The following is a 12,414-nucleotide window of genomic DNA, read 5'->3' on the forward strand; positions in this document are numbered from 1 at the left end:
GTGATTTTTTTCGTATTTCAGTGTGGGCTTCTGATACAAGACACATCACCTTAACCAATTCAATATATAAGATTTAAATTACCTCAACTCAACGTTTCAACCATTTTATTGATGTATAAACATATCATACAGAGTAATTGAAATGAGTTATAGTTCTTTCGAACTCCTGAAAAAGAGTATGCCCATGTGGTAACAAGGACCACTGTCACATACCGTTAACTTTGCAAGTACTTACATAACATATTTTGACAACCTAGTCAAGTAACCACGGTGCAAAAGGAAATAGCAACAACATTATCTACACTCCCATAAAGAAGAATGCAATTTGAACAATTATACCATCCTTGATTAGGTTCCATGCATTTTGCTGTAATTGGTGTTGTAGGTTGACATATTATACACTAAACATTCTTGCCAGTCCTCCTCTCTTTTGTTTGAGTCGCATTTGCATTTTCGTGCTTTTGGTAATGAAGATTTAGCACTTTTATCCATTTAGAAACCACAATAATCTCCTGCAACTCGGCACTTGTTTAAGGATCCTGACCCTTGAAATGCCACTTTGCTTCACACATTAGCTGCTTACAAAGAAAGAGCTAATGTATCATATAATTGGACAAACCACTGCATCTGATTTCTCTCAATCAGGCTATTAGCTTTGTAATTACACAGCTGCCTCCCATGGAAAATGGCAGGCGAACACCCAGCTAATAACATTCTCAAGGGCTCTCCAACACAAGATGAGTATGATGTTGGGGGAAAATACAGTTTTAACTCTTTTGTTGCCAAACTACAAATACTTAAATATGTTAAAATCATGGATTTTATCACAAACATGGCTTTGATAAACTTGTGATGCAAAGCTATTCCGATATGAAAGGTGTGTTTATCTCTTACATTCATGTACGTTAACAATGTAATAAATAAATAAATTGCGTGACTTGCATAGTGCAATGTGTTAAATTGTTGTCATTTCTCCTCTGGGAGCAGGTCTTGAACTTTAGCTCAGGCAGATGGGACGAAACTTTCCTCTCTTTGCTCATTGTTAAAAGTCTAAGTGAAATGTTTGAACCATGTCAGTTCTAATTCCCAATGGATACTCTGTCCACAGCTCAAAATGGTTCTCAAATTTGCCATTATACAGCAAGATAAGCATCATGGAAAATGAGAATAGTTACTCTAGATTGTCATACAGTATCCAACTGTGCCATTTTGAGAACACATGAAAAATATATGTTGCAGTTATGCACTTCCAATGGTAGCATTAGCCTTTATGTCTGGACGTTGCTGGAGCAATTGGTTGAAACTATGTCACATCAGGTGCCTAATGTTGTGACTGAGCTATAAAGGAAACACCCTAAGTATCTATAATGCATTCTCTAAATTACATCCTGACCAATACATGAAGATTACATGGGAGGGACATAGACATTTGCAAATAGTGGGCTGAATCTTGCATTTTTTTTGGCTAAGTGCATGGCGTATTGAGTTTGATGGAGTGATTCTTACTATGAGGCTGAATGGGCCTTGTTCCCCTGAATATTACCAAACTTGCCACATTAAGTGCACTTGGCAGGTAAGACGCCTAATTTCCTCCTGATCTTATCACTCACCATTTTTCAGATATATCGGAGTTGCCCGGGATCCATGACAAATGTGCAATCTTTAAAATCTTCTGTGTACCTGGACAAGCCCTGTCAGTCCACAGCTGCCCTGCATGATTTCTGACATTATCCTAGACATGGCAGACGGAGCGAAATTGGGGTCCTGACACGCAGGCATTTGTCTGGAGATCCAGTTGGATAGAATGGTGCACAAACAAGGCTCCCTCTTCCCCCATACCAGCCTGGTTCAGGGTTGCCACCCAGGGTACAGCAGTCTCAACATCTGGAGGAATGCCAACTACTGTGTGTCAGTGACCTTCTCTGCCTTGACAGGGGAAGTTCCACCATCTCCCTTCAATAACTCTACTCCTGAATCCGCCTCCCATCAAGGGTCATGCTCGCCACTCTCACTAATCCCTGCATCTTCCCCGCTCACCCCTTCCCATTCCCAACCCCTAACAGCACTAACTCTGCATGCCCTCTGCAAAGACTACTCACTTACTTGGGACACCATTCTATCTGAATGCAAAGTAGTAGCTGTTTTATCCACTTTCATCTTCCATAATACCCACCTCTCCCTTGTTCCAGAAGAAAACAGCCCACAAATGGCCTGAAAGAGCCAGGTTGGGTGGTGTGCTGTCCATTATTTGGCTCAAAGTTTCTTACAAGGTGAGGACTCTGTTGCTGACTGCCTTGAGGAAGGTACAGACTGGTATCAGATGTTGCCATTAACTTACTGTATCGGAATCTCCTGAGAATGCTATCCCACTTGGCTTGACTGAGGCTTGCTGCTGAACTTCCTGCTTTTGTGCCCACATAAAATGGCAAGGCAAGACAACAGTAATATAAACCTGTTGTCTCCGGCAGAAGCAACAAAGCCCAAAAAGGCAAGGCGATGTGAAACAGAGAATTTTGAGCATTCAGATGGGATCAAAGTGAGTGAGTACTGTGACAGTGAGCAAGGTGCCCAGAGAAACAGTGTGGTCCAAACCATAACCTGAGTGTGTGTCCCTGAGTGCACAAGTGTGTTTGCTGCAACATTACCATGAAAACAACTGGCACAGCCCAATGTGCAGCATTGAAATGAAGAAGCATATTTTAGGTGAATTAGACTTGTGTCATGAGGCTTCTCGGAAGCTATCAAATATCGGGTGCCAATGTCTATGGGCATGAGGTGTGCATAACCCATGGAGTGCTTCCTGAGATATTGGTACTCAGTTTTCAATACAAAGGCTGTTTGGAGCAAACAGCTCATTGAAGCTACCAAGAATCCACCTTAGTTTCCATGTCAAATTTCTCCAACAGTTAGTTTATATGAGGGGTTTGATAAGGTTGCAACCAGTGGCCTGAACTGAACTATTAACAAGGGTTTAACAAGCAATTATGAGCGTCAATGGGGATCTCACTGCCGCCTAGTGTAGGTCTTGCAACACAGCTTACAAAAAGCATAAAAGATATGGTGAGATGATTTTGATGTTGAGATGGCCCATGCCCAATTCTGCCACCATCTCACTATACCCACGTCACTCATAAGGTACCCATAAGATTCCACCCATAGTTATCACATTCTTGAGGACACAATGTAAACATTTAATTTGAGTATTAAAATACATATATTTGAAATACATTTACAAAACAATAATGGATATGAAGCAACTGGAATTGGCCACTAGCTTAAGCTGCCAGTCATAGTTGATGCAGCTCTATTTTCAAAGGTTTCAGTCAATATTGCCAGAAGTAGCTCAGGGGTAGCATTATCACTATTCAGACCGAATGCTTTGGGTTTAAATTATGCTTCAGAGAGTTCAGCACATTTTCTAGCCTGGTGCTTCAGTGTAGAACTGGTGGCCTGCTACTCTGCCAGTGATATCACCTTTCAGACATTAAACAGAGACACAGATCATCCTCTCAAGCAAAAGTAAAAGGTGCTAATGCTCTACTTCAAAAGGGGGAGGTGTTCTATCCAATGTCTTGAACAATATAAATGCCTCTCCCAGTATTAATTCAACAAATTATCTGATCACAATCTAATTGCTATTCATGAAATCTTACTGAACAGAGCTTGACTGCCATGTTTCCTATATTAAACAGCATCTGTGCATCAAAGAATACTTCCTGGGGTGCAAAGTGCTTTGTGACTTTCAAGTAATGAAAGATGCTATATAAATACAAGTTCTTTATTGCTGTACAGTTCAATCTGAAGTACATAGAGACATCAAGGGTGACATGATACAATCATGGACTCATTTCATAGAATCCCTACAGTGTGGAAACAGGCCCTTCAGCCCAACAAGTCCATAGTGGAACTCAGAGCATCCCACCCGGACCCATCCCCATGTACCCCACCTAATCAACACATCCCTGAACACTACAGGCAATTTAGCATCGCAAATCCACCTAGCCTGCATATCTTTGGACTGTGGGAGTGCCTGGAGGAAATTCACGCAGACACAGGAAGAGTGTGCAAACTCCACACAGACAGTCACCCAAGGGTTGAATCAAACCTGAATTCCTGGCACTGTGAGACAGCAGTGCTAACCACTGAGCCACCATACCGCCCCCTTTTGGAGAGGGAAGCAGCAGTATATAAGTCCAAATCTTTCTTTGAGAACACAGCACATTTTTTGACTGTGCTTATATATACCACTTTACTTTAAGAAAATATGTTTATTGTAGTACTATTTGTAGAAGAATGGTTTCAAAAAAGTTATTTGGATATTGTGTTTGGTTGACTGCTGTTCCTAGCAATGATATCCCAGGGGTGCAAACACATTGCCTTTTCCAGTTCAATCAGTCCCAAATAGTACTGTTGGATAAACTGAAAAACATTTAGGTAGCTTTATCAACATCCTCATAATTTTTGAAAACAGATCTCATTCAGGCCATGTTCATGTGCAAATCACACAAAACAGGAATGTTACAGTTTACTTCACTGGAAGGCTTTCAGAATTAGGAACTGAAATTAAAATTTTTTCAGCAAAATATTCTGGTATTTTTGTTTTTTTAAAATTAACTTACTATCGGTCTGTACTTGTTAAGAACATTGGATGAGGAGGGGGCACAGATTTTCTTCCACTCTCTCTGCAATGTTACTTTTGATGTGTGAGATGTGAGTAACTCATCCTTCCGATCTAAAAGGGATGTACCTAGTCTCCATTAGGCATCATTATAGAAATTACTGTGTAGGGATCTGCAAACTATACCCTGATTGTTCAACAGTACAAGATCTTACATCATTGTATCATTGGTATCATTGTGCACTCCATGCTCTGATACAATAGCACAGGGCAACTAAGACTACATATTTTTTTATAACATTTGATTTTCCTGAATGGTGCTTTAATTCAGAATCCCTCTTGTAATATAGTGAAACAAGTGTAACTCAGTGACCAATTTTAATCAATATAAATTATTATAATAAACCAAAGTGAAACATCCCAGTATTGGTATTATATTGATACCCAATATATTATTTAAAGCTGTTTAAATGTATTGAATATTATAAAATTGTTATAATTTCAAAATGTGTCCTTAATTTAAGGTAAAGTGATAGGGATCACAAGACTTGTTTTGACATCTGCCTGCCAGCAAATCTGTGTGGCTGACTTGTTGGAGATCAAAGTGGGTACAGACTTTTGTACTGGGAAGAAGATATGAAACCCTGCGGTCAATGGCAGCAGCCTGTGTGTTGACAATGGATAGACTGTGAGTCTCCAGAATACTAGAACAATATTGAGAATGTTAGATTCTAAGTACATGACAGATAGTTTTTTTTCAAACTGTCCAATTTTTTGAAGGTGAATGAGAATTGAACTGCTAATGATAGCTGGTCAGCACTTGTCCCTGGATACAAAACCTATGAGAAATAAGCAACAACAGGGGCAGAATTCTAAGATAATCCTGAAACCTCACAGGTGGTCATCTGCTAGGGTCTGGGAGCGTAGGAACGTGTCAGTAGTCTCCACAGTTCACCATACTGGAATGCAGGTGGCAGATTAAAAAGACCAAATTCATGAAGAGTTAAAACAAAGCTTGAGACCCACCTAGGTTGTGCTACAGGAAAAGTCTCCCAGAATACTCTCACTGTGATAGATAGTTTTGGGATTAGAAATTACCAGGCCAAGGAAGAAAAAGGACAGACGTAAATCTTGGGAGATAAGCCTCACTTTTGAGTGATTTGGAAGAATTGAATGTGTACTTAACTGATAGTGTAAAGTGTACTTCTGAAGTTTATTATTCTGTTATGCTATAAATAAATGGGAACAATTTTAATTGTGGTTGAAGTGTAAGTTATTTACAAAGAAAATGTTTAGTAAATAGTGCATTTAGTCTTTTGTTACAGTCTATATCTTAAAATTTGAAATGTTGTTCGGTCATTCTTTTAGCTATTAGCTCAAATTTCTTTTTAAAAGTTAACAGTCTCTTTGTTTATGGTGAAATCAAATTGTGCCATGGCGCTGGCATCTGAAATAGCCCAATTACCAGTGTAGAAGGGTGAAGGTCACACATGTGGAGTGTGCGATCTGCCCTGTCTCAGGAGGGTGTCTTCAATCACACTGAGATACTCAGCTGAGTGTGAAAGGAGACCACGAGGTAATCAGAACATTGCATTTTATGGAGATGTAACCACATTAAAGGATAATAGGGACACTGGGGAGCACAGTAAGTTGTAAATGGGAGACGGTAGATTGGTTGATGGAAGAGATTGTAAACCCTGCTCTTTAACAAACTGTTTGTACTCAGTGATAAACCATAGTACTTCATTAATGCCATTTGTTTATCTATTCTGTTTGCTCAGAATGCTGAAATAATTATTTTACAAACACCTGTGACCTTCAGAAGGATCTGAGGCAACAATATAAAATAAACTGATTTTATATTTTAATATTTAAGCTAATTGATTAATTCAAATTATTAGAAGTTAGAATACTTTATCTGCAAATTGAAGTTAATATGGGGTCATTACACTGATGCGGGCAAAGACAGAGTTATGTGGCAGAATACAATTCACGTGCCATTCTGGCTCATGAGCAGACAAAATCTTTGTTAATACACTGTGCTAACAACACCCGGCAGCATTTTAATTCCATTTTGGAATTGCATAAATTTATTTTAGTTTGGATCAATTGGTACCATTCTCATGTCAGGGATCTTAGGTCTGTAATGGAGGCAAGCTATTCATTTTATCATTAAGACTTCTGTATGGTGATGATGTTGAAGGTATGAAGCATTAAACTTTGCTTCATCTGCCCACTCCATAGCATACAAAGCAACACTCTGGGCTTAACATGAATAATCAACATTTTAGGAGCTGTCTTGCATGTTGATGTTTGGAGATGTAAATGAGCACATCCAGCAAATGTAGGTGAGAGACCTGAGGTAGGTTGCAATAATGAAGCAATTTTTTTAGTGATAATGCTGAAAATGCAAATGTCTCTGATTTGATTTCCTTTCTTTAAATTAAAAATCTAGTAATAGTGAGAAAAAGGTTAAGTCAACTTGAATCTGTCACAGCTTCCAAAATTTTCAAAGCAACTTCTGAGTCATTCCAAGCCAGAGGGCGTACAGAAGTTTTCAAAGATGCAGCCAACAGATCTTGCATCTGCCAATTCTTTCTAAGAAAGGTCCAAAGGTAATTTCATGCCCTATGCTTTCCAAATAGCTTCGTATCTTTCTTAGCTTCAAATGTGTCAACTCTTCCTTCAAAAGGTGCATCTTGCAACATTCCCCAGAGCCAAGCATGCCATAAACAGTGTGCTCGCTCTGGTGGAATGAAGTGCTTTCGAAAAAGATCGCGAGTTTTGTGCCAACAACATTTGGATTTCCTCTTTAGCTTTCTTGTGTTTATATTTTTGTCCACTCAAACATAAATGGAGAAATGCCGTAGGTAAGGACGGCCAAACTTAAAAATCTGTTTAACTACTTATTGTCATATGTCATATACTTATAATCAGGACTACTCTTGAATGATCAGCTTTCTGGGTCAGTGGTAGTTCTTTTAGATATGTTAGCTAACTTTAACTGTCTAGCTATATATGTGTAAAACCAAGACTGATATTTTACTAGCGTTAGTAGGAACTGCCAATGCTGGAGACTAAGACAACAAGGTGTAGGGCTGGATGAATACAGCACCGCATATTTCACTTGGGAACCCTGCAGCCCAATGGTCTCAATGTGGACTTCACAAGCTTCAAAATCTCCCCTCCCCCTACTGCATCCCAAAACCGGCCCAGCTCATCCCTGCCTCCTTGACTTGTTCATCTTTTCTCCCACCTATCCGCTCCTCCCACCTCACTGATCAACACCCACCCCCACTTCCTATCTACCAGCCTTATTCCTGCCTCCATGACCTGCCCGCCTTCCCTCCCACCTACCCGCCCCTCCCTCCCAACAGACCAAATCCCGACCCAACTCCCTACCTACACTCACCTTCACTGGCTCCATCCTTGCCTCCTTACCTGTCTGCCTCCTCTCTACCTATCTGCTGCTCTTACCACCTCCCATCATCACCCTCCCTCTCTATTTAATTCAGAGTCTTCTTCCCCTCTCCCATTGCTGAAGAAGCGTCCAGACATGAAACATCAGCTTTCCTGCTCCTCTGATACTGCTTGGCCTGCTGCGTTCATCCAGCTCTACACCTTGTTATCTCGTGATATTTTACTATAAGTGCAAGGCCAGTCCTTTGAGAGGGAGACAGAGATTACACTGGTGTTTGGTGAGTGAGATAGATCAATAATGTGGAATAGGACCAGTATTTGCTATTAAGCATTGCTTCAATATGAAAGTGAAATAAAATTTCATATTTCCACTGTGTATGGTATACACCTAATGAACATAGAACATAGAACATTACAGAGCAGTACAGGCCCTTCGGTCCTCAATGTTGTGCCGACCCGTGAAACCAATCTGAAGCCCACCTAACCTACACTATTCCATTATTATCCATATGTTTATCCAATGACCATTTAAATGCTCTTAAACTTGGCGAGTCTATTACTGTTGCAGGCAGGGCATTCCACACCCTTACAACTCTCTGAATAAAGAACCTACCTCTGACATCTATCCGATATCTATCACCCCTCAATTTAAAGCTATGTCCCCTCGTGCTAGCCATCACCATCCAAGGAAAAAAGCTCTCACTGTCCACCCTATCAAATCCTCTGATCATCTTGTATGTCTCTATTAAGCCACCTCTTAACCTTCTTCTCTCTAACGAAAACAGCCTCAAGTCCCTCAGCCTTTCCTCATAAGACCTTCCCTCCAAACCAGGCAACATCTTGGTAAATCTCCTCCGCACCCTTTCCAATGCATCCACGTCCCTCCTATAATGCGGCGACCAAAACTGTACACAATACTCCAAGTGCGGCCGCACCAGAGTTTTGTACAGCTGCAACATGAACTCATAACTCCAAAACTCAATCCCTCTACCAATAAAACCTAACACACTGTATGCCTTCTTAAGAACCCTATCAACCTGGGTGGCAACTTTCAGGGATCTATGTATATGGACAACAAGATCTCTCTGCTCATCTACACTACCAAGAATCTTACCATTAGCCCAGTACTCTGTATTCCTGTTACTCCTTCCAAAGTGAATCACCTCACACTTTTCTGCATTAAACTCCATTTGCCACCTCTCAGCCCAGCTCTGCAGCTTATCTATGTCCCACTGTATCCCGCAACATCCTTCTGCACTATCCACAACTCCACCGACTTTAGTGTCATCCACAAATTTATTAACCCACCCTTCTATGCCCTCATCCAGGTCATTTATAAAAATGACAAACAGCAGTGGCCCCAAAACAGATCCTTGCAGTACATCACTCGTAACTGAACTCCAGGATGAACATTTCCCGTCAACCACCACCCTCTGTCTTCTTACAGCTAGCCAATTTCTGACCCAAACTGCTAAATCACCCTCAATCCCATGCCTCTGTATTTTCTGCAATAGCATACCGTGGGGAACCTTATCAAACACTTTACTGAAATCCGTATACACCACATCAACTGTTTCACCCTCATCCACCTGTTTGGTCACCTTCTCAAAGAACTCAATAAGGTTTGTGAGGCACAACCTACCCTTCACAAAAAGGTGTTGACTATCCCTAATCAAATTATTTCTTTCTAGATGATTATAAATCCTATCTCTTATAATCCTTTCCAACACTTTACCCATAACCAAAGTAAGGCTCACTGGTCAATGATTGCCAGGGTAATCTACTCTCCTTTTTGAACAAGGGGACAACATTTGCTATCCTCCAGTCTTCTGGCACTATTCCTGTAGACAATGATGACATAAAGATCAAAGCCAAAAGCTCTGCAATCTCCTCCCTAGCTTTCCAGAGAATCCTAGGATAAATTCCATCCAGCCCAGGGGACTTATCTATTTTCACACTTTCCAGGATTGCTAACACCTCCTCCTTATGAACCTCAATCCCGTCTAGTTTAACAGCCTGTATCTCAGTCTGCTCCTTGACAACATTGTCTTTTTCCTGTTTAAATGCCCCAAATGTGGCTGAGTAAACTACATTGGCAGGCAGGGCCTTCCACGCCCTTACCACTTGAGTAAAATGAACAGGATGTTGCCAAAAAACCGTTCTGCCGCATGCACAAATGAATAAAATTGTCGGTGAATTTCAGTGACAGCTTAGGCTATGCTTCCCATTGAGAGGTAGATTATAACAAACAGCATTTTGCTTCAGCTGTTGCAACAAACAAAGTATGGACTGTACTCAACCTATCAATGCTTATGGACACACGACACAGCGTCCAACGCACAAAGAAGAATGCAGCAAAAAAACGGGTCTTTCAGCCCTCCAAGCCTGAGGCAACACATTTTGCCCTTTCATACCAAAACTGGTTTCACTTACAAGATCAGTATCCCTCTATTCCCTCCCTATTCACGTATTGGTCCAGATGCTTCTTGAATGCTGCTATTGTCTGCTTCTACCGCCTCCTCTGCAGTGGGTTCCAGGCACTCATCACCCTTTGTGTGAAAAACATGTCTCGCATGTCTCTTTTAAACATTCCCCCTCGCACCCTGAACATGTGTCCCCCAGTAATTGACTCCTCCACCCTGGGAAAAAGCCTCATGTTTTCAACTCTATCCATGCCATTCGCAATCTTATAAACATGTCAGGTTGCACCTCAATCCCCTGCATTCCAGTGAAAACAAACCCAGTCTGTCAAACTTTCTTTACAGCTAAAATCCCCCATTCCAGGCAAAATCCTAGTAAACTTTTTCTATACCCTTTCCAAAGTATCCACATCCTTCTGCGAGTGTGGTGGCCAGAATTGTATGCAATATTCCAAGTGTGGCCTAACTGGAGTTCTATAAAGCTGCAGCATAACTTGTCTATCCTTATACTCAATGCCCCTTCAGTGAAGGCTGGCATGCCATGGGCCTTTTTCACTACCTTATTTACCATGCTGCCACTTCAGTGATCTGTGAACCTGTACACTCAGATCTCTCTGCACATCAGTACTCCTAAGGCTTCACTGTATAATTTCCACTCTGTACTTGACCTTCCAAAATGCAACAGCTCACATTTGCCCAAATTAAACTCCATCTGCCATTCTTCTGCCCATGACTACAACTAATCTATATCCTGCTGGATCTTCTGACAATCCTCCTTAATAACCGCAACTCCACAAATCATTTTATCACTGGTGAACTTATTAATTAGACCAGCTACGTTTTGCTCCAAATCATTTGTGTAGATCATGAGCAGCAGGAGTCCGAGCACTGATCCCTATGGAACACCACTATTCATAGCTCTCCATACCTAAACACCACTAGTCACAACCCTCCATTCTGAAAAGCATCCTGCCACTGCTACCATCTATTTCCTATGACTAAGCCAGTTCTGTATCTATCTTGCCAGCTCATCCCGATACTATGTGACTTCACATTTTGTACCAGTTTGCCATGGGACAACTTGTCAAAGGCTTTATTGAAGACTATGTAGACAACATCAATCATCAATCATCTTCATCACCTCAAGAATCTCGATCAAATTCGTAAGGCACGACCACTCCTGCACAAAAATTTGCTGTTTATCACTAATCAGCACATTTGCTTCTAAATGCTTATAGATCTTGCTCCTGAGAATATTTTCTGATAGTTTCCCAAACACTGACGTGAGGCTCACAGGCCTGTAATTTCTTGGATTATCCCTGTTACCCTTTTTAAACAATGGGTCAACATTAGCTACCGTCCAGTCCTCTGGGACCTCATCTCTGGGCAAAGAGGACACAAAGGTATCTGTCAATACTCCAGCAATTTGTTGTCTGGCCTCCCTCAATATTCTGGGATAGATTCCACCAGGACTTGGGGGCCTTACCTAATGTAAAACTTTTTAAGATGCACAATACCTCTTCCCTTTAAATAGCAATTTGGCTTAGAGATTTGACACTCCCTTCCTCGTGATCATCCTCCAACAATTCTTCTTTTTGGGAAATACCAATGCAAGGTATTCATTTAGGAACTCACCTACCTGTTCTGGCTCTACACTTAGATTCCTTGAGTGAGTCAACCCATTCCCTGGCTACCCTCCTACTTTTTATATATGCATAAAAAGCCTTGGTATTCTCCTTAATCATGTTTGCTAATGACTTTTCATGTCTCCTTTTAGCCCTTCTTATGCCTTACTTTTGATCTTTCCTACTTTCCTAGTATACTTCAAGGGCTTTGTTAGTTCCCATCCTCCTAGGCCTTACGCATACTTGCTTTTTCTTTTTGATCGAGGTCATAACATCCCTGGTCTTCCAAGGTTCATATAAATTGCCATACTTGCCCTTCATTGTAGCAGGA

Source organism: Stegostoma tigrinum, chromosome 9 (genome assembly GCF_030684315.1).
Source record: "Stegostoma tigrinum isolate sSteTig4 chromosome 9, sSteTig4.hap1, whole genome shotgun sequence".
Classification (NCBI taxonomy): Eukaryota; Metazoa; Chordata; class Chondrichthyes; order Orectolobiformes; family Stegostomatidae; genus Stegostoma; species Stegostoma tigrinum.